Source organism: Scyliorhinus torazame, chromosome 3 (assembly GCF_047496885.1).
Source record: "Scyliorhinus torazame isolate Kashiwa2021f chromosome 3, sScyTor2.1, whole genome shotgun sequence".
NCBI classification, from domain to species: Eukaryota; Metazoa; Chordata; class Chondrichthyes; order Carcharhiniformes; family Scyliorhinidae; genus Scyliorhinus; species Scyliorhinus torazame.
In genome coordinates this window covers 273,208,122-273,229,884 of record NC_092709.1, presented here as the reverse complement: position 1 = coordinate 273,229,884, position 21,763 = coordinate 273,208,122, and the positions used below count along the sequence as shown (strand labels likewise).

General features: G+C 50.7%; 1 long non-coding RNA gene across 1 annotated transcript in view; it reads right to left on the bottom strand.

Moving 5' to 3' along the window:
• The window catches only part of LOC140409604 (uncharacterized), a 77,579-nt gene that overhangs the window by 31,134 nt on the left and 24,682 nt on the right, over positions 1 to 21,763 (bottom strand). The window contains exon 2 of the long non-coding RNA XR_011940423.1: positions 10,764 to 10,849. This is a non-coding gene — a long non-coding RNA (uncharacterized lncRNA). The remainder of the gene's footprint in view (positions 1 to 10,763; positions 10,850 to 21,763) is intronic.

Below are 21,763 nucleotides of genomic sequence, written 5' to 3'. Positions count from 1 at the left end.
GGAGAAGGGGAAGGGGAGTTTTTTCCCTCTTCTGGCGTGCTCTGGGTTGGTGCGATTTTCCACTGGTGGGGAGTCTACTGCTGGGAGCTGCAGGAGGGAGAGAGAGAGTGGAGGATTGATCCAAATGAGCAATTTGCTGAAAGTGTTGAAGAAATGCGTTTGCAGATTGCTGGTGATTTTACTGGGAGTGTGGTGAATATCGACAAACACTACACCGCCAGCCAAAGCTGGACGTCGAGGCTATTTTACTGCACCTTGAACATCAGTGTAACATGTCGATGCCAAGCTTTGGTTTCAACGCAATTAGGCCGTATGACGGAGGCTCATGGACAGAGCCTGATCCTTAAAATCGCAAAGCAACTCCTCCATTCTGTTGAGGACCTGCATGGGGTGATGCAGAGTGTTTGGTTTTCTTTGTACAAATGAACTGTTGTAGCTTTGTGCTGTAGTGGAAAGCTCCGTGCCTTTTCCTTGTTGACGAATGATTAGTGTGATTTATGGACTGTTAAGTAGTTGATTTTTATCTTTTTATGTGCGGGTACGGTTGAACGTTTAGTCCACAAAATATTCTCAAGTGGATTCTCTTGGGTACCTGTGCCATGTCTCAGAAGATGATTATTGAAACGCATTTCAATCAAACTTTGAATTCTGAACAGTTTGCGTCACCTCTAGAAGCATCAGCCCTGAGAGGCAGCAACCAACAATCAAATACTCAAGAGCTGGACTTCAGCATTGGGAATATCCTTGTGACCAAAAGGGAGTGTGTCGATCTGGAGAGAGCACCTGAGCACAATCTCCCTAATGTTCCTGGCAGAGGTCTGGGTCTGTTGTTCCAGTGGCTCCTGCTCTGGCTGGGGGTGAATGTGGTGTTACAGCACACCGGACACAGTGGATGGCACTCTGAGAGAAGGCGATGTGACATTATACAAATGTACAGTATGTGAAGAGTTAATGTTATGTTAAAACTAGCCACTAGAGGGAGCTAAGGGACAGTACTATAAATTGCACTGAATCTGAGATTTCCAGGAGAGTGAGCTGGAGAGGGTAGATTAAAGTTTAGAGGAGACTGGAGTAGAGGGCATTGTAGAGCTAGTAAGATAGAGTATAATTGTAGTTAGAATATAGAGATAGTGTTAGTGAGTGTCTTTTAACAATATATTTGTTTACTATAGGAATAAGTGTCAAACTCTAAATCAAGTACTGTTAATAAAATTAGTTCAGTTCAATGCCGCAGAGGATGCCCTCAAGGTGCTGGTGGCAGCCCAGGCGGCCAGACAACAGAGAAGGCAGCAGCATTGATGCAGGCTCAATGCGGCACCCCATGTGCATCATTGGGCTTTTGAAGAGATCACAGACAGTATGTACTGGAGGAGACTCCGTCTCAGCAAAGAGACAGTGCGGCATCTGTGCCATGTCCACATGGACTTGGCACCCTATGGAGAAGGAGGACATTCACTTGCAGTGGCCGTGAAGATCACAACAGTCCTAAACTTTATGCAACCGGTTCATTCCAGTGTTCGAGACAGGACTTATGTAGCATTTCACAAGCTACAGCTCAGAAGTGTATCTGTAAGGTCACGGATGTCCTGTATGATATCAGCTTGATATCTGTATGATATCAGATTATGTCAACTTTGAGATGGACCAAGTCCATCAAGATGTCCGGACTGCTGGATTCTCCACCATCGCCAGGATGCCCCAGGTCCAGAGGGTAATTGATGGCATGCATGTCACCTTTTGCACACTGGGCCATCAGGGAGTGCCTTTTATTCAGGGTTCCACTCGCTGAATGTTCAAGTCGTATGCGACCACCACCTCTGGATCATGTATATGTGTGCATACTTCCCAGGGAGCATGCCTGACAGCTACATCCTGGGACACCTGGAGATTCCCGCTGTCTTCAATGACAATCCCAGGATGACAGATTGACTCTTGGGGGGTAAGGGGTACCCGCTGAGGTCCCTGTTGATGGCGCCAGTGTGGTGGCTAGAGACTAAGGCGGAGACCTAATGTACGGAGACTCACATTGCCAGCTGTGCTGCCATTGAGCGGTGCATCGTACTGCTGAAGATATGGTTGTCAGTGGTGAGCTGCTGAGGCACCAGTCTGGTGAATCAGACGGTGAGACAGCCAGGAATGGCACCAAGTCTGTGTGGGTTTATTTTCAGCACTAAATGCCATTAAACATGGGCTGTGATCTTGCCAAAGTGGCCATCAAGAAACACCCCACCAATCACACCCAAAATGACGTTTTGAAATGTTTCTGTTAAGTCATGCTTATCATCTATAGAAAGGAAGGACACTTCTGAGGTCGCAAGTAGCCTAGTTCAAGAGCACCGAATGTGACCAAAAAGGAATATGTCTACCACAGAGACACTCTAATTGAATTATATAATGTGTATAGAAATATCATATCAGGGGATCTGTTCTATAAATGTTCATTGTCATTGTCGTAGCACTAATGAAGTAAAGAGGGAAGGATCTTATGTATCTGGGAATACATTCTTGCTGGTTCTCCATCACGTGATGTGTAGTGATGTCAGCAGAGTGTTTGCGTGAGCTTTGAGCAGGTCACCATCTTGATTGTGTGAGCGACACTCTTAATAATCCTTTCACCATATTTTACAAGATTCCAGAGTGTGGGAAGCTCCATAACTTTTCTCTTTCTCAACAATGAAACATAACTCAGCAAAGAAACATAAAGAAAGAGGGACTAGTTTAGCACAGTGGGCTAAAGAGCTGGCTTGTAATGCAGAACAAGGCCAGCAGCGCAGGTTCAATTCCCGTTCTAGCCTCCCCGAACAGGCGCTGGAATTTGGCGACAAGAGGCTTTTCACAGTAACTTCATTGAAGCCTACTTGTGACAATAAGCTATTATTATTATAACAGTGCCTTGGAGCTGCATCTGCACGAGTCGTGTTTCGCTGATACAGCCTTGCAGCTGAGGCACACTCTGAATGACCTAAGTGACCACGATTCCAACCCTGATACTTGACATCTCAAGCCCGCAAGGTTTGAGAGAAGATCGGATACATTCATAAAAAATGCCACTTTACCAAATGCACTCCTGTAATCTCTGATCTAGTATGCTGATCAAGATCATCTTTCATATCAGCAATGACTGGATACCCTTTGGCCTGCTTTCCAAGTCAATTAGGGAAAGCATATGAGAGGCTTTAATTGATGATCTGGTAGATATGCAGTATCTTTGCTTCATAGAATCATATAATTTACAGTGCAGAAGGAGGTGATTCGGCCCATCGAGTCTGCATCGGCCCTTGGAAAGAGAACCCTACTTAAGCCCACATCTCCACCCTATCCCCGGAACCCAGTCACCCCACCTAACCTATTTCTTTGGGATGCTAAGAGCAATTTAGCATGGCCAATCCACGTAACCTGCACATAAGAACATAAGAACTAGGAACAGGAGTAGGTCATCTGGCCCCTCGAGCCTGCTCCGCCATTTAATGAGATCATGGCTGATCTTTGTGGACTCAGCTCCACTCTCCGGCCCGTACACCATATCCCCGAATCCCTTTATTCTTTAGAAAGGTATCTATCTTTTTCTTTAAAACGTTTAAAGAAGGAGCCTCAACTGCTTCACTGGGCAAGGAATTCCAGAGATTCACAACCCTTTGGGTGAAGAAGTTCCTCCTAAACTTGGTCCTAAATCTACTTCCACTTATTTTGAGGCTATGCCCCCTAGTTCTGCTTTCCCCGACCAGTGGAAACAACCTGCCCGCATTTATCCTATCTATTCCTTCATAATTTTATATGTTTCAATAAGATCCCCCCGCATCCTTCTAAACTCCAATGAGTACAGTCCCAGTCTACTCAACCTCTCGTCATAATCTAATCCCCTCTACTCTGGGATCAACCTAGTGAATCTCCTCTGCACTCCCTCCAGTGCCAATATGTCCTTTCTCAGGTAAGGAGACCAAAACTGAACACAATACTCCAGATGTGGCCTCACCAACACCTTATACAATTGCAGCATAACCTCCCTAGTCTTGAACTCCATCCCTCTAGCAATGAAAAACAAAACTCGATTAGCCTTCTTAATCACCTGTTGCACCTGCACACCAACCTTTTGCGACTCGTGCACCAGCACACCCAGGTCCCTCTGCACAGCAGCATGTTTTAACATCTTACTGTTTAAATAATAATTCATTCTGCTGTTATTCCTCCCAAAATGGATAGCCTCACACTTGGCAACATTGAATTCCAGACCCTAGCCCATTCACCTAACCTATCCAAATCCTTCTGCAGACTTCCGGTATCCACTGCTCATTTTGCTTTACCACTCATCTTAGTGTCGTCTGCAAACTTTGCCACATTGCACTTGGTTCCCAACTCCAAATCATCTATGTAAATTGTGAACAACTACGGGCCCAACACTGATCCTTGAGGGACCCCACTAGTTACAGGTTGCCAACCAGAGAAACACCCATTTATTCCCACTCTCTGCTTTCTGTTAGTTAACCAATCCTCTACCCATGCTACCACTTTACCCTCAATGACATGCATCTTTAGTTTATGCAGCAACCTTTTGTGTGGCACCTTGTCAAAAGCTTTCTGGAAATCCAGATATACCACATCCATTGGCTCCCCGTTATCTACTGCACTGGTAACGTCCTCAAAAAATTATACCAAATTAGTCAGACACGACCTACCCTTTATGAACCCATGCTGCGTCTGTCCAATGGGACAATTTCCCTCCAGGTGCCCCGCTATTTCCTCCTTAATGATAGATTCCAGCATTTTCCCTACAACCGAAGTTAAGCTTACCGGCCTATAATTACCCGCTTTCTGCTGACCTCCTTATTTAAACAGTGGTGTCACATTTGCTACTTTCCAATCCTCTGGGACCACCCCAGAGTCGAGTGAATTTTGATAAATTATCACTAGTGCGTTTACAATTTCCCTAGCCATCTCTTTTAACACTCTGGGATGCATCCCATCAGGGCCAGGAGACTTGTCTACCTTTGGCCCCATTAGCTTGCCCAATACTGCCTCCTTAGTGATTACAATCATTTCAAGGTCCTCACCTATCATATCTTTATTTCCATCAGTCACTGGCATGTTATTTGTGTCTTCCGCTGTGAAGACTGACCCAAAAAACCTGTTCAGCTCCTCAGCCATTTCCCCGTCTCCTATTATTAAATCTCCCTTCTCATCTTCCAAAGGACCAATATTTACCTTAGCCACTCTTTTTTGTCTTATATATTTGTAGAAGCTTTTACTATCTGCTTTTATGTTCTGAGCCAGTTTACTTTCATAGTCTACCTTACTCTTCTTTATAGCTTTTTTAGTAGCTTTCCGTTGTCCCCTAAAGACTTCCCAGTCCTCTAGTCTCCCACTAATTTTTGCCACTTTGTATGTTTTTTCCTTCAATTCGATACTCTCCCTCACCTCCTTTGATATCCACGGTCGATTTTTCCCCTTTCTACCGTCGTTCTTTTTTGTCGGTATGAACCTTTTCTGAACACTGTGAAACATCGCTCGGAAGGTTCTCCACTGTTCCTCAACTGCTTCACCATGAAGTCTTTGCTCCCAGTCTACCTTAGCTAGTTCTTCTCTCATCCCATTGTAATCGCCTTTGTTTAAGCACAAAACACTAGTGTTTGATTTTACCTTGTCATCCTCCAACTGCATTTTAAATTCCACCATATTGTGGTTGCTCCTTCCAAGAGGATCCCGAACTATGAGATCATTAATCAATCCTGCCTCATTGCACAGGACCAGATCTAGGACCGCTTGTTCCCTTGTAGGTTCCATTACATACTGTTCCAGGAAATTATCCCGGACACATTCTATAAACTCCTCCTCAAGGCTGCCTTTACCAACCTGGTTAAACCAATCGACATACAGATTAAAATCTCCCATGATAACCGCTGTACCATTTCTACATGCATCCGTTATTTCTTTGCTTATTGCCTGCCCTACCATTCTGTTACTATTTGGTGGCCTATAGACTACTCCTATCAGTGACCTTTTTGCCTTACTAGTCCTGATTTCCACCCAAATTGATTCAACCTTGTCCTCCATAGCACCAATATCATCCGTTACTATTGCCCGGATGCCATCCTTAAACAACAAAGCTACACCACCGCCCCTACCGTCCATTCTATCCTTTCGTATAGTTTGATACCCTTGGATATTTAACTCCCAGTCGTGACCATCTTTTAACCATGTTTCAGTAGTGGCCACTAAATCATAGTCATTCACGATGATTTGCGCCATCAACTCATTCACCTTATTCCTTATACTACGAGCATTCAGGTAAAGTACACTTATGCTGTTTTTTATGTCTTTGTTATGAATCCTAACACCTTGATCAGTAACTTATCGCAAATTCTTTTTCCTCTTACCCTTTCTCCTAGTCTTTGAACCCATATCTCTACATAATAACCTGTCACATAACCTGCTGCCTTGCTCTCCATTAACCATTATACTGTCCATAGCTTTACCCTACCCTTCCCCCCAACTTGCTAATTTAAAGTCCTTGTGACCAACCTATTTATCCTATTCGCTAGAACACTGGTCCCAGAATGGTTCAGATGAAGACCGTCCCAACGGTACAGGTCCCTCCTGCCCCAGTACTGATGCATCTTTGGACTGTGGGACAAAACTGGAGCACCCAGAGGAAACCCACGCAGACACGGGGAGAACGTGCAAACTCTGCACAGGCTGGGAATGTCCCAAGCTGGGAATCGAACCTGGGACCCTGGAGCTGTGAAGTAACAGTGCTAACAACTGTGCTACTGTGCCATACTTCCTTCATGGTTTCCTGGATTTTCCATTCTCACATACACCTCCGTTAAACGTCAAATGCAGCAACTGTGTTATGAAGCCAATAACTCTCATTAAAGCACAACAAAAGGCAATGGTGCCAATCGCACCTTCTCAAGGCAGTCTTCCTTTTTTCTCTCAGCTCTGACTCTATTTGAATTGTGAGACTCCAAGCAGTTTGATGGCACTGTGAAACATATGCAGCCCTTGACTCTTTCCATATTGACTAAGATCCCACGTAGATTCTTTTCTAGTCTTTGATTTTAAACAATAACACAACTTCATGCTTTCAAGATCGTGGGGATACATTTTTATTTGGAGACTAGCTTAAATCTGCCTTCGTCAGTGCTCAAGTAGTTCAAATCTTCCTGGAACGCCATGGTGTGCAGAGAGTTCCCTCCAGTTATTCTCCAGCCTCTCCAGCATTCCTGGATCCCATAGTAATTGTGGTCATGTACAGAGGAGACCTCCACCCCAGGAGATTTCTGAATACCCCGCTCTGTATTATAGTTTCCCCATCTAAAGGCTTCAGATGCCTGCCATAATCATGACCATCCCATCTGCAGTTTCATACCAAACCGGACAAGCCCATACCACCTACTGTAAGACCAAGACTACACCTTGCACACCAAGCTGTACCCCATCCTAATTGCGAACACAGCCTTTCCCTTCCCTGGAGTGGTACTACCATGTTCGTGCCATGCAGAGCCCTGCAGCATCGCTCGTAAAGCTCCAGGACTGCCTTTAATTTCTCAGTCTGACTCTGAGGTGAATAAAGTCCCAGCGTGTGTTTAATCTCTTACCGTGACCTCTTTGTCACAGGCCAAGGACTCTGGCTGCCTTTCAATGAGCTCTCCAGTTCCTTCTTTATTGATGGCAACAGTCAGATCTGTGCACACCATCCCTAATATGCAAGCCTTTCCCCTCCCCCACCACCTTGCTACATGAACACAATCGAACCCCCACCCCCCTCATATTCTGGAGTCTGCATGCATCTACCTTCATTCATAAAATACGATTCCCATCCATGCCCTTCTGTGTCTGTGCTCTAGCCTTCCACATTGGGCTGCAGCTTTCCCACCCCCCCATGCCCCTACTGCCTGCCATCGTCTATCCCCTCCAACCTCACCATCACTTTGTCTGTCGTGTCTCCTTTGTCCTCCCACTCACCACTCCCTTCCCTATCCGGTGGCAATGCTGGTCTCTGTCTCATTGCACAGCCCTGCCTAAGCCGTGCAAAACACACCGTCATAGAGTACAGAGGAAGCAAGTGAACAGACCAACCCTACACCCCCACCAGTGTAGTGTCTCACTGGCATTTCTGAAAACCCGGTGTAGCAGTGCAGCAGATGGGTTTTGAATGTTGCTTGCACCTCAAAGTTACAAGCAAAGTGAAGGCCGAAAGCTGCATGCCGTTTATTTCCAAACATGATTCAGACGGGTATAATTTCCAGCTGATGTTGTGCAAAATTGGGAGGGGGACCATGATTCCGGCGAGAAGCACTGCTTTTATGCATTCACGACATGGTAATGGTATTCCGGATATGGGTCAGCAGGAAACCGGATCCACTATCAGCTTGCTTTGAAAGAGGAGAAAACATAAACTGTATTCCCACTGGCGGGAATCTGCTCCAGCTCCCCACAAAACTAGTTGCTGGCAGGATCTCGAAATTTGCTTGAAGTCTGAGAATAAGGGGTTGGCTATTTCAGACTGAGATGAGGAAGAACTGTTTCACTCAAAGGGTGGTGAATCTTTGGAATTCTCTAGCCCAGAGAGCTATGGAAGCTCAATCATTGACTGAGATCGATAGATTTCTGGATACTAATGACATCCAGGGATATGCAGATATTGTGGGAAAGTGGCGATGAGGTAGATATTGAGGCATGGCCTAATTGAATGGTGAAGCAGACTCAATGGGCTGAATTGTTTGCTCCTACTCCTATGTTCCTAATAATTGCTTACCTAGCCAACGATGTCTATGAAAGAATAAATATTATTTGAAGGATAGGGAAGGGATTGCTGCTTTTGATATTGGTTGTTGGCCATAAGTTAAGACTAGAAACCGAGGTGTTGAAATTTACTTCAGTGCATTTTGGCTGCCAAATGAATGCCTTGCTCGGAGTGCTTCCAATCACATGGACATAACAAGGGCCCGAAGTCTGATTTATTAAAATAAAATAGGCAGGCTGCCAGAGCTCCCAGTGGTGGGTATTTGTATTACATTGCAGGTGTCAATGAATGGCTGCCTGCACCTTTCAAAAGTGGAGGTGCAGTTTAGCTGCAGGCGACCCCAATGATTGAGGGCAGCGTCTAGAACAGGAGAAGCCCCAATTTTTTGATTCCATGTTCGAAGTATTGGTGCAGTGATCAGACAGCTGAAGGACATCTTTTGTCCACCAGACAGCAGGAAATTACAGGTTTTCCATCATGAGTGTGTGTTGGTGGCTGCGGTGGTCGGTGACAAAACCAATTCACCTAAGGTATGGCTGTGATGCAAGATAAAGTACGAGGACATCATGTCAGCTAGAATAACTCTCCTAGCTCATATCTCCCTACCTAGTCTCAGATTATCTGTTGCCCGCGTCTTCAGAAGCCTTCCTTCTTTTGGCTACTGGCACTTTCAGCCAATTATAATAGCTAACTTTGCTCCACCTCCTACTGCTCCTACTTAAGGGAGTGAATTCCAATAATAGACCCTAGATGGTTGAAGGCATGTCAACCAATCGTGGCGTGAAGTGAGTGAAGGCTGCATAAGAGGCCATGGGATATGATGCAGAGCTCATGGAGGGTTATAGAGCTGGAGGCCATTATAGAGATAGAGAGGGAAAAACTGTAGTGAGATGTAAACACACAAATAAGAATTTTATATTTGATGCATTGGTGAATTTGGTGTCAATGTAAAGCAATAAGCGCAGGGTTAATGGATGAATAAGGTTTAATGCTGATTAGAATATTGGTAGCAGAATTTTGGATGAGCTTATTTATGGAGGGTGAAATGTGGGAGACCAAGAGAATACTGGGGTAGTGGAAGCTGGGAGCAACAAAAGCATGAATAAGGGTTTCAGCAGCAGAAATGGCCTGAAGCAGTGACAGATTAAGAAAACATTGTGGAGGTGCAATTAGACAATCTTTGTGATGGAGAGGATATAAGATAAGACTAGTGTTAACTAAAATGCCAAGATTGCAAACTGTCTGGCTTAGCCTGTGACAGTGTTTTGGGAAAGCAGTGAAATTATCATAGAATTTACAGTGCAGAAGGAGGCCATTCGGCCCATCGAGTCTGCACCGGCTCTTTGAAAGAGCACCCTACCTAAGTCCACACCTCCACCCTATCCCCATAACCCAGTAACGCCACCCAACACTAAGGGCAATTTTGGACACTAAGGGCAATTTAGCATGGCCAATCCACCTAACCTGCACATCTTTGGACTGGTGAGGAAATGGAGTTCACGATGAACTGCAAAAAAATGGCTTTAGCCATCTGAATTCTTAATTGAAATGAAAGCATCTCAGGCAAGCAGACTGACAACCCAGAGGATAGGGAGTTCAGGGGAGATTTGGGGGTTAGGGTGGGGGGTGAGAACAGTGTGTTATGGCTCTTCATGTGGAACCACCTCTTTGGTCAAGGAGGTGCAAATAAATGACAAATAGGAGAACCAAGGAAAGATCCCTGGAGGACTCCAAAGGTAAAGATAAGACAGGAAGAAAGGTTACGACAGCAGATTCTCTTGCTATAATTGGATAGATGGAAAGGTAGTCTTAGTTAGCTGGACAACAGATGAGAAAAGTTGAAAGAGGATGATGTGATTAACTGTATCAAATACTGCACTGAAGTGAAGAAAGGTGAGAACAGAGGTTGCATCATGGTTATGGTCACATAAAATGTTATTTGCGTTTTTGATTGTGGAGCTGGAATGGAAAAGTATTGCTGTTCTGCCTGACCCACAAGCAGTGTTGACAGAGCACTTACCTGTCCCATGTAACAGTCCTAACCGCCACCAGCTGCCCCTTGGCTGTCAGGTTTCCTGAGGGACACCCTTCTGGCCAGCAGTACACCTGGAAGAGAATAAAATCTGAGGCAAGTAGTTTCATTATGTATGTTTCAACAAGTAGTCCGTCTCCTGAGAGCAGGGTGTCATCTGCCCTCCTGCTCCCCATCTCACTACCAGTTTTTGGTTTCACGGTGGGTTCAGTTTGGGCTTGCGATTTTTCAGGTTTTAACATTGTACCTGACCCAAACAAGCTCATATTTGGAGGTTGAAATTACCGCCATGAGATGATTATCGTGCCATTTATTTATCTATTGGATAAAAACTATACCTGAGACAATGCACATCTGAGAAAAAATACTTTGGATTCATGTTGCCTGTTGCCAACAATATGATTCTCTCATCATTTTATCCAGAAATGTACCTGGCCTGGGGAAAGTGACAAATGTTGGAATAGAATATCTCAGAAAAAGAAAAGGAGAAGGGAAATATCATTTTCTCTATGGGCCAATAGATGTGAAATTAACTGAGGTCTATTCCAGTGCTACTATTTTTTTTATCCTTTGACTATAATAGTAAAAGGCTTTGCATTTATATAGCACTTATTATGTCCCTGAAAATTCTCAAAGTGCTTCGCACGATGATTGTTTTTTTGAAATTCAGTGACTGTTACTAATATTTATGTAATAACCTTTGTCTTCCCAATGACATACTCTCCTTTAAAATAGCCATTTAAACCGTATGCTGTATTGAACTCAGAATCTATCAGTATAAGTAATCAGTCTTTTCAACATTGTATTTTAGTTAATACAAATGCTCCCAACTATAAACTTCTAGCAATTTGGAGACAAAATGCATTTGCTGGGATTTTAATTAACAATTTAATTTGCTATTGAAAAAGTGGTCCTGTTGTGCCTAAGTTTTTTTTTCAAATTAACTTTGATGATTGCAATGTAACAGTCTATTTAATGCTTTATTTAAAGTTTTGCACAGTTAATAATGTAAAATCAGCTGCAATATGGATTGAATAATAAGGTGATTCATAATATGTTTGAATTACTTTTGATAATCAGCTGCTATAATAGCGTGGCAACAATTGGAAGTTTAACAGCAGGGAATTGAATTGATTTGATTCAGCAGTTAAAATCGAAGATTGGCAACCCTGCAATGTGCAAGAAGAACTTTGCAACTCCAAATGTAAATCACAAACATTGATAAATATACCACGCCAGATAATTTACCCATATTTGCAATTTATAATATTAATATTACAGACTAACACAACTCAAACACTAGCTTTATTTTTACCACATGCGAGCAGATAAATAAAGAGCAGGTGTAGGCCCTTCAAGTCTGCTGCTCCAGTTAACAAGATCATGGCAACCTTCCACCTACCCTCGATGACCTTTCACCCTCTAGTTTATCAAGAATCTATCTACCTCTGCCTTGAAAATATTCAAGGACTCTGCGTCTTGTGTGTTCCAAAGGCTCACTACCCTCTGAGAGGAAACATTTCTTCTCATCTGTGTCTGAAATGGCCGACATCTCATTTTTAAACAGTGACTCCTAGTTCCAGATTTGCCCACAAGAGGAAACATCCTTTCCACATCTCCCCTGTCCTTGGAATCTTACATGCCATTCTGAGGTCAATGCTCTAGGTACATAAACATTTCCGCAAAGGTTGTTCTACCTATCAGCTCGAACATTTGGGGAAAGATTCAAGAAAACCCTGGAGAAACAACAAAAACCCGTTTATGCCATTTCTTTGGGGTTTCTGTAGGTTTACCACTGACCTTTCAGGGAGTGCTATTAATCCTTTTAACTCAGTTAATGATTTAATACTATACGAATAAAAAAACTATCAATAATTTACAATTTTACATTGGTTACGAATCATTCAATGAATGGTCAATTTCATTATCACCACTGATTGCATTAATAAATGTTGCAACAACTTGATTCCAAAGATATGCTGGTTAGGTGGATTGACCATGCCAAAAATTGCCCCTTAGTATTTGAAGATGTGCAGGTTAGGTGGGGTTACAGGGATAGGGCGGGGGAGTGGCCGAGATAGGGGCTCTTTCAGAGGCTTAGTGTAGATTCAATGGGCCAAATGGCCTACTTCTGCACCGTAGGGCTTCTATGGATTTATGGATTCTATCGATTCCAAGAAGAAGTAATTTTTTTCATTTAGTTTAGAAATTTGCGAGAAATGCCACTTATATTTTATTAAGTTTTTTTTTTGTTATGTCTTAGTTCCTCCAACTTCTCACATAATTCTGCCAAGCCATAAATCCCCACTGAGGATGAAATGACCACACATGCTGCAAGGTTCCAGCAGCTGTACTGCTAAATGGCTGAACTGCAGCTCTGTAAGATTCTAGAACAAGACCCCAATATTGCTAAACCCAAAGCCTGCCCCCTTTGGTATCAAAACACAGGACGTGTCTCCTCTTCCCAGTGGTGCTAATTCCCAACAAGTTGAAATCCCTTGCTTAGTAGCTCCAGCAGTTGAACAAGGTTTATCCCAGATAATGTCCTCCATCAAATAACTGATGAATTAAAGGAAACACAAGAAAGGACATTTTTATTCAGCAATGGTTATGAGCTGGAATGAACTGCCTGAAAGGGTAATGGAAGCAAATTTAATCATGACTTTTAAAAGGGAGCTGGATAAGCACCTGAAGAGAAAATATTTGTAAGGTTATGGGGGAAGGGTTGGGGTGTGGGATTAGATAAATTGCTCTTTCAGAGATCTAGCATAGGCATGAAAGGTCAAATGGCCTCCTTTCATGCTGCAGCCAATGACTTTGATGATTTTCTGACTCCGGCTTCACAGTCTGGGAACTGTGATAGCATATGCAAATGACAGAATTGATGTGATAGACGTAAAAAAGTGAAATATAGGGGCGCGATTCTCCGATGCTGCGCCGGCTGAGAGAATCGCCTGGCCCACCATTTTACCACACGACGCCGGTCCGACGCCCTCCCGCGATTCACCCAAGCGACGAGAATGGCCCCGTCGAGTTCTGCGCGGTGCAGGCTGGAGAATCGCCCGAGACACCCAAAATGGCAATTCTCCGCTACCCCTGCTATTCTCCGGCCCGGATGGGCCAAAGTCCCGATGGCGTGACCCCAGTTCACGTCGTCGCCGTTCACGCCTGGTAAATAAAGTCGTCAGCCAGTCGTGCTGACTGATGCTGAGCAGTGATGAGGTGAGCGGATTGTTCCGGAGCTCCTGCAGACCGGGTTAGCTTCCCCGAGAACGCTGCAGTCAACGGGGCGGGGGGGAGAGTGTGGAGGTGGGAGGGGGTGAGGGAGGGAGTGGAGGTGGGAGGGGGGGGTGAGGGAGGGAGTGGAGGTGGGGGGGGAGGGAGGGAGTGGAGGTGGGGGGGAGGGAGTGGAGGTGGGGGGGGGAGGGAGGGAGTGGAGGTGGGGGGGAGGGAGGGAGTGGAGGTGGGAGGGGGGAGGGAGGGAGGGGGGGAGTGGAGGTTGTCATGATATCCACATCAGCATATCATGGTGCAATCACACACACACTGATGGACAGGCAGTTGGACCAACCAGCACACACATAACATCGCAGCCAATCACCAGTGAGAGCACATGCGCTATAAAACAGGGAACACCACAGTTCCCGCTAATTTCTACCAGGAGATAGCTCAGAGCACAGAGCTCACAGCGTGCCACTCAAACATAGACCATGTGCTGAGTGCCTCACTAAGATAGTGATAGGGTTGGGTCCACAGATTAGCTGGTGAAGCACGTACCCAAGCCAGTAGTTAGTTGTTACCATTGTTCAGACAATAAAACAGAGTTGTACCATCTACAGCCGTGTTGGATCATTTGTGCATCAGAACACCCAACACGACATGATACCAGTAGTGGACGGTAACCAGCGACTGTGAGACCTACCTGCACCCTTCCAGAAATCCGCCATCCTGCTCCATGGAAAACATCAGCCCGCCGCAGCCTCTCCGAATCGCTGGTAATCTCGGTGTAAACTGGAAGCTGTTTAAACAGCGCTTCCACCTCTTCCTAGAAGCCACAGACAGGGAGAATGCATCGGACACCAGGAAGATGGGACACCAGGAAGATCGCCCTCCTCCTCTCCACGGCGGGGCAACATGCCACCCACATCTATAACTCCCTGGCATTCGTGGAAGGCGAGGACAAAACAAAATATAAGACGGTGCTTCTGAAGTTCGAGGAACACGTCAGCGTGGAAGTCAATGAGAGCTTCGAGAGGTACCTATTCCAGCAGCGCCTGCAGGGTAAGGATGAGCCTTTCCAATCTTACTTGACACACCTCCGTATCCTCGCGCAGTCCTGCGGCTATGAGGCCACCTCTGACTCCATGATACAGGATCAGATAGTTTTTGGGGTAATCTCGGACACCCTACGCCAGCAGCTCCTTAAAATAAAGCACCTCACCCTAGCGACTGCCATCGAGACCTGCGTCTTCCATGAGAACGCGACCAGCCGGTACTCCCAAATCCATTCGGCCAAAACGGCACGGCACGGGTCCTACGAGGCGGAGCGGGTCCAGTCGATCGAGTTCCTCCCGACCCGGGCCCGGACGAGGGCAGCCATTTCACGCGCTTTCCGAGGTCTCCCGCGCTTGTACGCTCCAAAAGAGAAGACGATGGCGCAGAGGGACGTGATGCCCAGGCGCTCTCTACGCAGGACTGCACCGCGCATGCGCGGTGGCGCAACGAACGCCATGACATCACGACATGCGGCAACTGTGGCTCTGCCCACTTAAAACGGCAATGTCCGGCCAATGCGCGACAATGCCTCCACTGTGGCAGGATGGGCCACTATGCTGCATGCTGTCGAGCAGCTCAACCTGCCAACTCCCAACAATTCCGCCAGCCTCGCAGGGACGTGCGGGCGATTCAGCCCCCCTACACTGAGTCATATCCTGATAGTATGCAGACCAGCGATACCGAAGACAGGGAGCCCTCCCGCATTGCGGTAATCCACAAGAACCGGATGTCCCCAAGTCAGAACCACCTGCCGCTGCCAGTGATTGATCCGGGCGATGAGTGGTGTGCCACCCTAACGGTCAACCGATCACCAATCACATTTCGACTGGACACTGGTGTCTCCGCCAATCTCCTTGCATGGTCAGCCTTCCAGACCTTGAATGTTCAACCACTGATTCTGCCATCCCACTGTCAGCTGGTTGACTACAATGGAAACGTCATCCCGTCCACGGGGTCCTGCCAGCTCGATGTTACACACAACTCACACAAATCCACATTATCATTTGAAATCGTAGGATCCTCGAAGGACTCTCTGTTAGGTGCACAGGCGTGCAAGATCCTCCACCTCGTTCAGCGGATACACACTCTGGGCGAAATTCTCCGTTATCGGCGGAAAGTCCGCCGATCGGCGCAGAAAACGGCGCAAATCCGACTTGCGTCACGTCGGAAAAAATGGGTCGATAGTCTCCGGCCCGAAATGGGCTAGCAGCGACGTAACGGGATCCGCGCTTGCGCAGTGGTTCACGCCGTGCAGCGTCATACGCGCCACATGGCGTGACGGCTCATAAGGCCGCGCTGCTCCCCCCCCACCCGACCGGAACACCCGACCGCAACACCCGACTGGATGGCTGGCCGTCGCTCAGCCCCGAGGTTCGAGTCACGCGATGTGGAGGCGCTCCTGGACGCGGTGGAGCAGAGGAGGGACGCCCTGTATCCCGGGCACGGCCGCAGAGTTGCCCCACGCCACAGCCGGCGTCTGTGGAGGGAAGTGGCAGAGGCCGTCACCGCTGTGGCCCTGACACCACGGACAGGCACCCAGTGCCACAAGAAGGTGAACGACCTCGTCAGAGCAGGCAGGGTGAGCCTCCCCATATCCCCCCCTCCCCATATCCCCCCCGCCCTCATATCCCCCCTCCCCCATATCCCCCCTCCCCCATATCCCCCCTCCCCCATATCCCCGATATCCCCCTCCCCCATATTCACCCTCCACATATCCCCCATATCCCCATATCCGCCCCTCCCCATATCCCCCATATCCCCCCTCCCCCATATCCCCCCTCCCCCATATCCCCCCTCCCCCATATCCCCCATATCCCCCCTCCCCCATATCCCCCCTCCCCCATATCCCCCCTCCCCCATATCCCCCATATCCCCCCTCCCCCATATCCCCCCCTCCCCCATATCCCCAAGTGAATCCAGCCCTAACCTTAACCTCTGCAATGCACGCGCAACCAATGGCGTGCATTCATATACCTGCCTAACACTGTTGCCCTTTACCCCTGCCACCACCCCCCCCCCCCCCCACAGGAGAAGCGCGCACACAACAATAGGGAGCATGTGAGGACTGGAGGAGGGCCCGCTGATGAGAGGCCACTGACCGTACACGAGGAAAGGGCCCTGGAACTGGCTGGCGGACCTGAGGACCGGGAGGTTGCTGATGCAGAGGTCGGGGGCGTACTAGCGAGTGAGCCACCGACAGCCCGTCCCCTTATCCCCCCTCCCCTATATCCCCCTCCCCCGTATCACCTGATCACTGCCTGATGTCTAACCATGCATGCTTCATTGTGTATCGCAGGACCAAACGTCCAGGCACCCATCCCCGCAGATGCAGACCGCCCGCAGGTTGCCCCTCGGAGACCACAGGAGACGGAGAGACCCGCACCCTCCAGCATGCGACGCCCGCAGGATGCCCCTCGGAGACCACGGGAGACGGAGAGACCCGGACCCTCCAGCATGCGACGCCCGCAGGATGCCCCTCGCACACCACGGGAGACAGAGAGACCTGGAGCAACAGGGAGACGACACCCCCGTCACGTGCGGGAGCGAACACCCAGCGACGAGGGGGGCAGCCACAGGCCCCCGTCACATCCGAGCCAGGACACCACTACCCAGGACACCACTACACAGGACACCACTACCCAGGACAACACTACCCAGGACACCACTACCCAGGACACCACTACCCAGGACACCCCTACCCGGGACAGCACTACCCAGGAAGACGAAATACCGGTCAGTGACTTAGAGTGGATGGGTGGAGACGAACCCCCACCCCAAAGTGCCATGGACTCAGAGTGGGACGAAGAGCACGACACAATGCCACTGCTGTAACCAACACCCTCCACCATCGCAGAAACACTCACCACGGTTGGGCACTTTAGTGATGAGGCGTCTGGTACACACACTGGTGCGCACAACACAGCCGTCCCGGTACAGCAGGTGGAGGTAGGAGCAGCAGAGGGACCGGGCGGTCGGAGGGCAGCCCAGCCCAAGCGAACATCTGCCGCCCAGATGGATCCCGGGTTCCTGGAGTTACCACACCCACCCATAGATCCGATGCAACCACCGACCCGGAGACGAGCGAAGAGGGTGACGACCGGCTTGCGGCGGCTGCGGTCGCAGGTGGAGGAGTCCACCCGCGTCCAGGAGCTGGGAGTGGTGCCAATCATGCGTGCCACCCAGGCCGACACTGCACGGGTGGCGTCCGCGGTGGAGGCAATGGGTGCGACGGTGTCAGACATGGGGAACGGTTTGCGAGGCCTGGGGCCTTCCGTGCAGGCGGCGTCTGTGGCCCAGGAAATGGCTGCCCTCTCACAGGAGGCCATGAGCCAGTGCCAGCGCCAGATGGCAGAGGCGCTCAACGCCATAGCCCTGTCTCAGCAGGCCATGGCCCAGTCTCTGCAGGCCATGGCCCAGTCTCTGCAGGCCATCGCTGAGGGCATCGGTGCCAGTGGCCATGTGCGAGCCGGCGTCGCACTGTCACAGACAGGGTTTGCCAACCCCCTGGGCTCCATGGCTGCAAACCTGCAGACCCCTGTCGATACCAGCACGGGCCTCCAGGACTGGCAGCGCCAGATGTCAGGGGGGCGTCGTTTGGCCAGTCCGTTCGCATCCCCCACCCATGTAGAGGCCTGGGGGCCATCGGGCACCCCGAGGGAGGAGGAGGTGGTGTGGTCCGTCCCGGCTCCCTCTGTAGGGGAGGTCCCGGTACACCGCGACACGTCAAACTCCCCCCCTTCCGTCCCAGGTGTATCGGGTGGGCAACGGGCAGGACAGGCTGGCAGCTCGCCATCCCTGTCGCCCGGGCCGCAGCCTGGCCCATCTAGGCCAGGACGCCTCAGGAAACGGCCACCAAAGGGATCCAGTGTCAGAGGACAGGTATCACAGGAGTCCACCACCAGTTCTGCTGTACCGTCTGGGGAACCACGTAAACGTAGTCAAAGGGCCCGTAAGGCCAAACAATTAGACACTGAATAAGTTGGCACGGGTGCAGGGCACAGATGAGTTTTAGGGGCTAGGGCACGTGCATGAACTCCTTTGGTTATTAAAGTCAATGTTACACCTACCGAAGCTGCCTTTGTGCTCTGTCCAAAGTGTGCGGGGGTGTCATGTACGTTGAGCGCAAGTGTGTGTGTGAGGGGTGGTCTTACCTCAGCCCCAGGTGAGTCTGCCCCCTTCCCCCTGGGCCGCCATCAACATCCCCCGGGCAGAGGACGGGACCGTGCGCTGCAGTGTCACAGCCGCATGCAGGGATGGTCCGGGTGGATGGTGGTACTGTGGCCATGACATAGTCCAACGATGTAGAGCCAGGAGCTCATCGCAGGGCGGGTTGTCATCATCCTCCATGGCCTGCGATAGACACGCGTCCACCCGCAACTGTGTGAGCCCGGCCGTTGTGCCGCAGGTGGATCGGCAATTGGGGGGGGGGGGTGTGCATACGGGTGGGGTGGGTGGGGTTGGGGAGGGGGGTGAGGGTGCTGGGTGGGTGGATGGGTGGGGGTGTGGGTGGTCGGCTGTTGCCATGGTGTGCGGTCTGTGGCCATACTACCCGATTCCCACGCCCATCTAGTCAGTGAAGCGGGCGTCTATCAGTCTGTCCCGTGCCCGCTGGGCCAGCCGGTAACGGTGGACAGCCACCCGCCTGTGTCTACCCCGTCTGCCCTGACCATTGCCCCCATCCCCCTCATCTGGGGAGGACTGAGCCTCTTCCTGCTGCTCCTCCACTCCGCCCTCCTCTGCCTGCGGCACATCGCCCCTCTGCTGGGCTATGTTGTGCAGGACGCAGCACACCACAATGATGCGGCCGACCCTATCTGACCGATACTGGAGGGCGCCCCCAGAGAGGTCCAGGCACCTGAAACGCATCTTCAGCACGCCAAAGCACCTCTCGATCACTCCCCTTGTCGCTACATGGGCATCATTGTAGCGGTTCTCCGCCTCATTGCGTGGCCTCCGTATAGGCGTCATCAGCCACGATCGCAATGGGTGGCCCCTGTCGCCCAGCAACCAGCCCCTCAGCCGGGGATGGCGTCCCTCGTACATGCCGGGGATGGATGACCGCGACAACACGAATGAGTCGTGTACACTGCCTGGGTGACGGGCGCAGACGTGCAGGATCATCATGCGGTGGTCGCAGACCACCTGTACGTTCATCGAATAGGTCCCCTTCCTATTAGTGAACACGGCCCTGTTATCTGCAGGTGGCCGCACGGCGACGTGCATCCCATCGATCGCGCCCTGGACCATGGGGAACCCGGCCACGGCAGAGAAGCCCACGGCCCGGGCATCTTGGCTGGCCCGGTCCACGGGGAAGCGGATGTAGCGGTGCGCCATGGCATATAGGGCATCTGTCACTGCCCGGATGCACCGGTGCACCGATGTCTGCGATATGCCGGACAGGTCCCCACTCGGTGCCTGGAATGACCCCGTTGCATAAAAGTTCAGGGCCACCGTAACCTTGATGGACACGGGGAGAGGGTGTCCCCCGCCAGTGCCACGCGGTGACAGGTGTGCCAGCAGGTGGCAGATGTGTGCCACGGTTTCCCGGCTCATCCGGAGTCTCCTCCTGCATTCCCGGTCCATGAGGTCCTGGTATGACTGCCGGGGCCGGTACACACGGGGCGCCCTCGGGTGCCTCCGTTGCCGTGGGGTCGCGACGTCCTCCTCCCCCTCCTCGTCCTGTCGGTCAGGTGTCCCTCCAGCCTGGGCGGCTGCCGCCTGCCCCTCTGCGGCAGCCTGCGGCCTCTCTGGCACCCTCCTCCTCCTCCTCCTCAGACAGGGCAACATAGACATGAGCGGCTGCCACCACGGCGGCCAACATCGCTGGATGATCTGAAAACATGACGGCCTGGTGGGGGGGAGGGGAACGACGACATGTCATCATTGCCCATATCCCCTCCTCCCCCCAGCCAGGTGGCATGGACCGCATGGGTCCAACTGTTGGAGGCTGGCACCTCCAGGTGGACCAACTCACTTGCCCTCCCATCCCCCTCCTCGGCACGGACCCCCCCCCAACCTCCACCCCAGCATGGACCCCCCCCCAACCTCCACCCCGGCACGGACCCCCCCCCCAACCTCCACCCCAGCACGGACCCCCCCCCAACCTCCACCCCGGCACGGACCCTCCCCCCCAACCTCCACCCCGGCACGGACCCCCCCCCCCCAACCTCCACCCCAGCACGGACCCCCCCCAACCCCCAACCTCCACCTTGGCACGGCACGGACCCCCCCCCAACCTCCACCCCGGCACGGACCCCCCCCCAACCTCCACACCAGCACGGACCCCCCCCAACCTCCACCCCAGCACGGACCCCCCCAACCTCCACCCCGGCACGGCACGGACCCCCCCCCAACCTCCACCCCAGCACGGTCCCCCCCCAACCCCCAACCTCCACCCCGGCACGGACCCCCCCCCCAACCTCCACCCCGGCACGGACCCCCCTCCCCCCAACCTCCACCCCAGCACGGACCCCCCCCCAACCTCCACCCCGGCACGGACCCCCCCCCAACCTCCACCCCAGCACGGACCCCCCCCCAACCTCCACCCCGGCACGGGCCCCCTCCCGGCACTCCCCCGGAGCCCAGCATACTCTAACCACCCCCCCCCCACCGCACACACACACACACAACCCGAGACACACCTCTCCTCACGCAATCAGACTGCGGCCACACCAATGCCTGCCCAGAGCTAACCCCCCAGGCCGTCACTCACC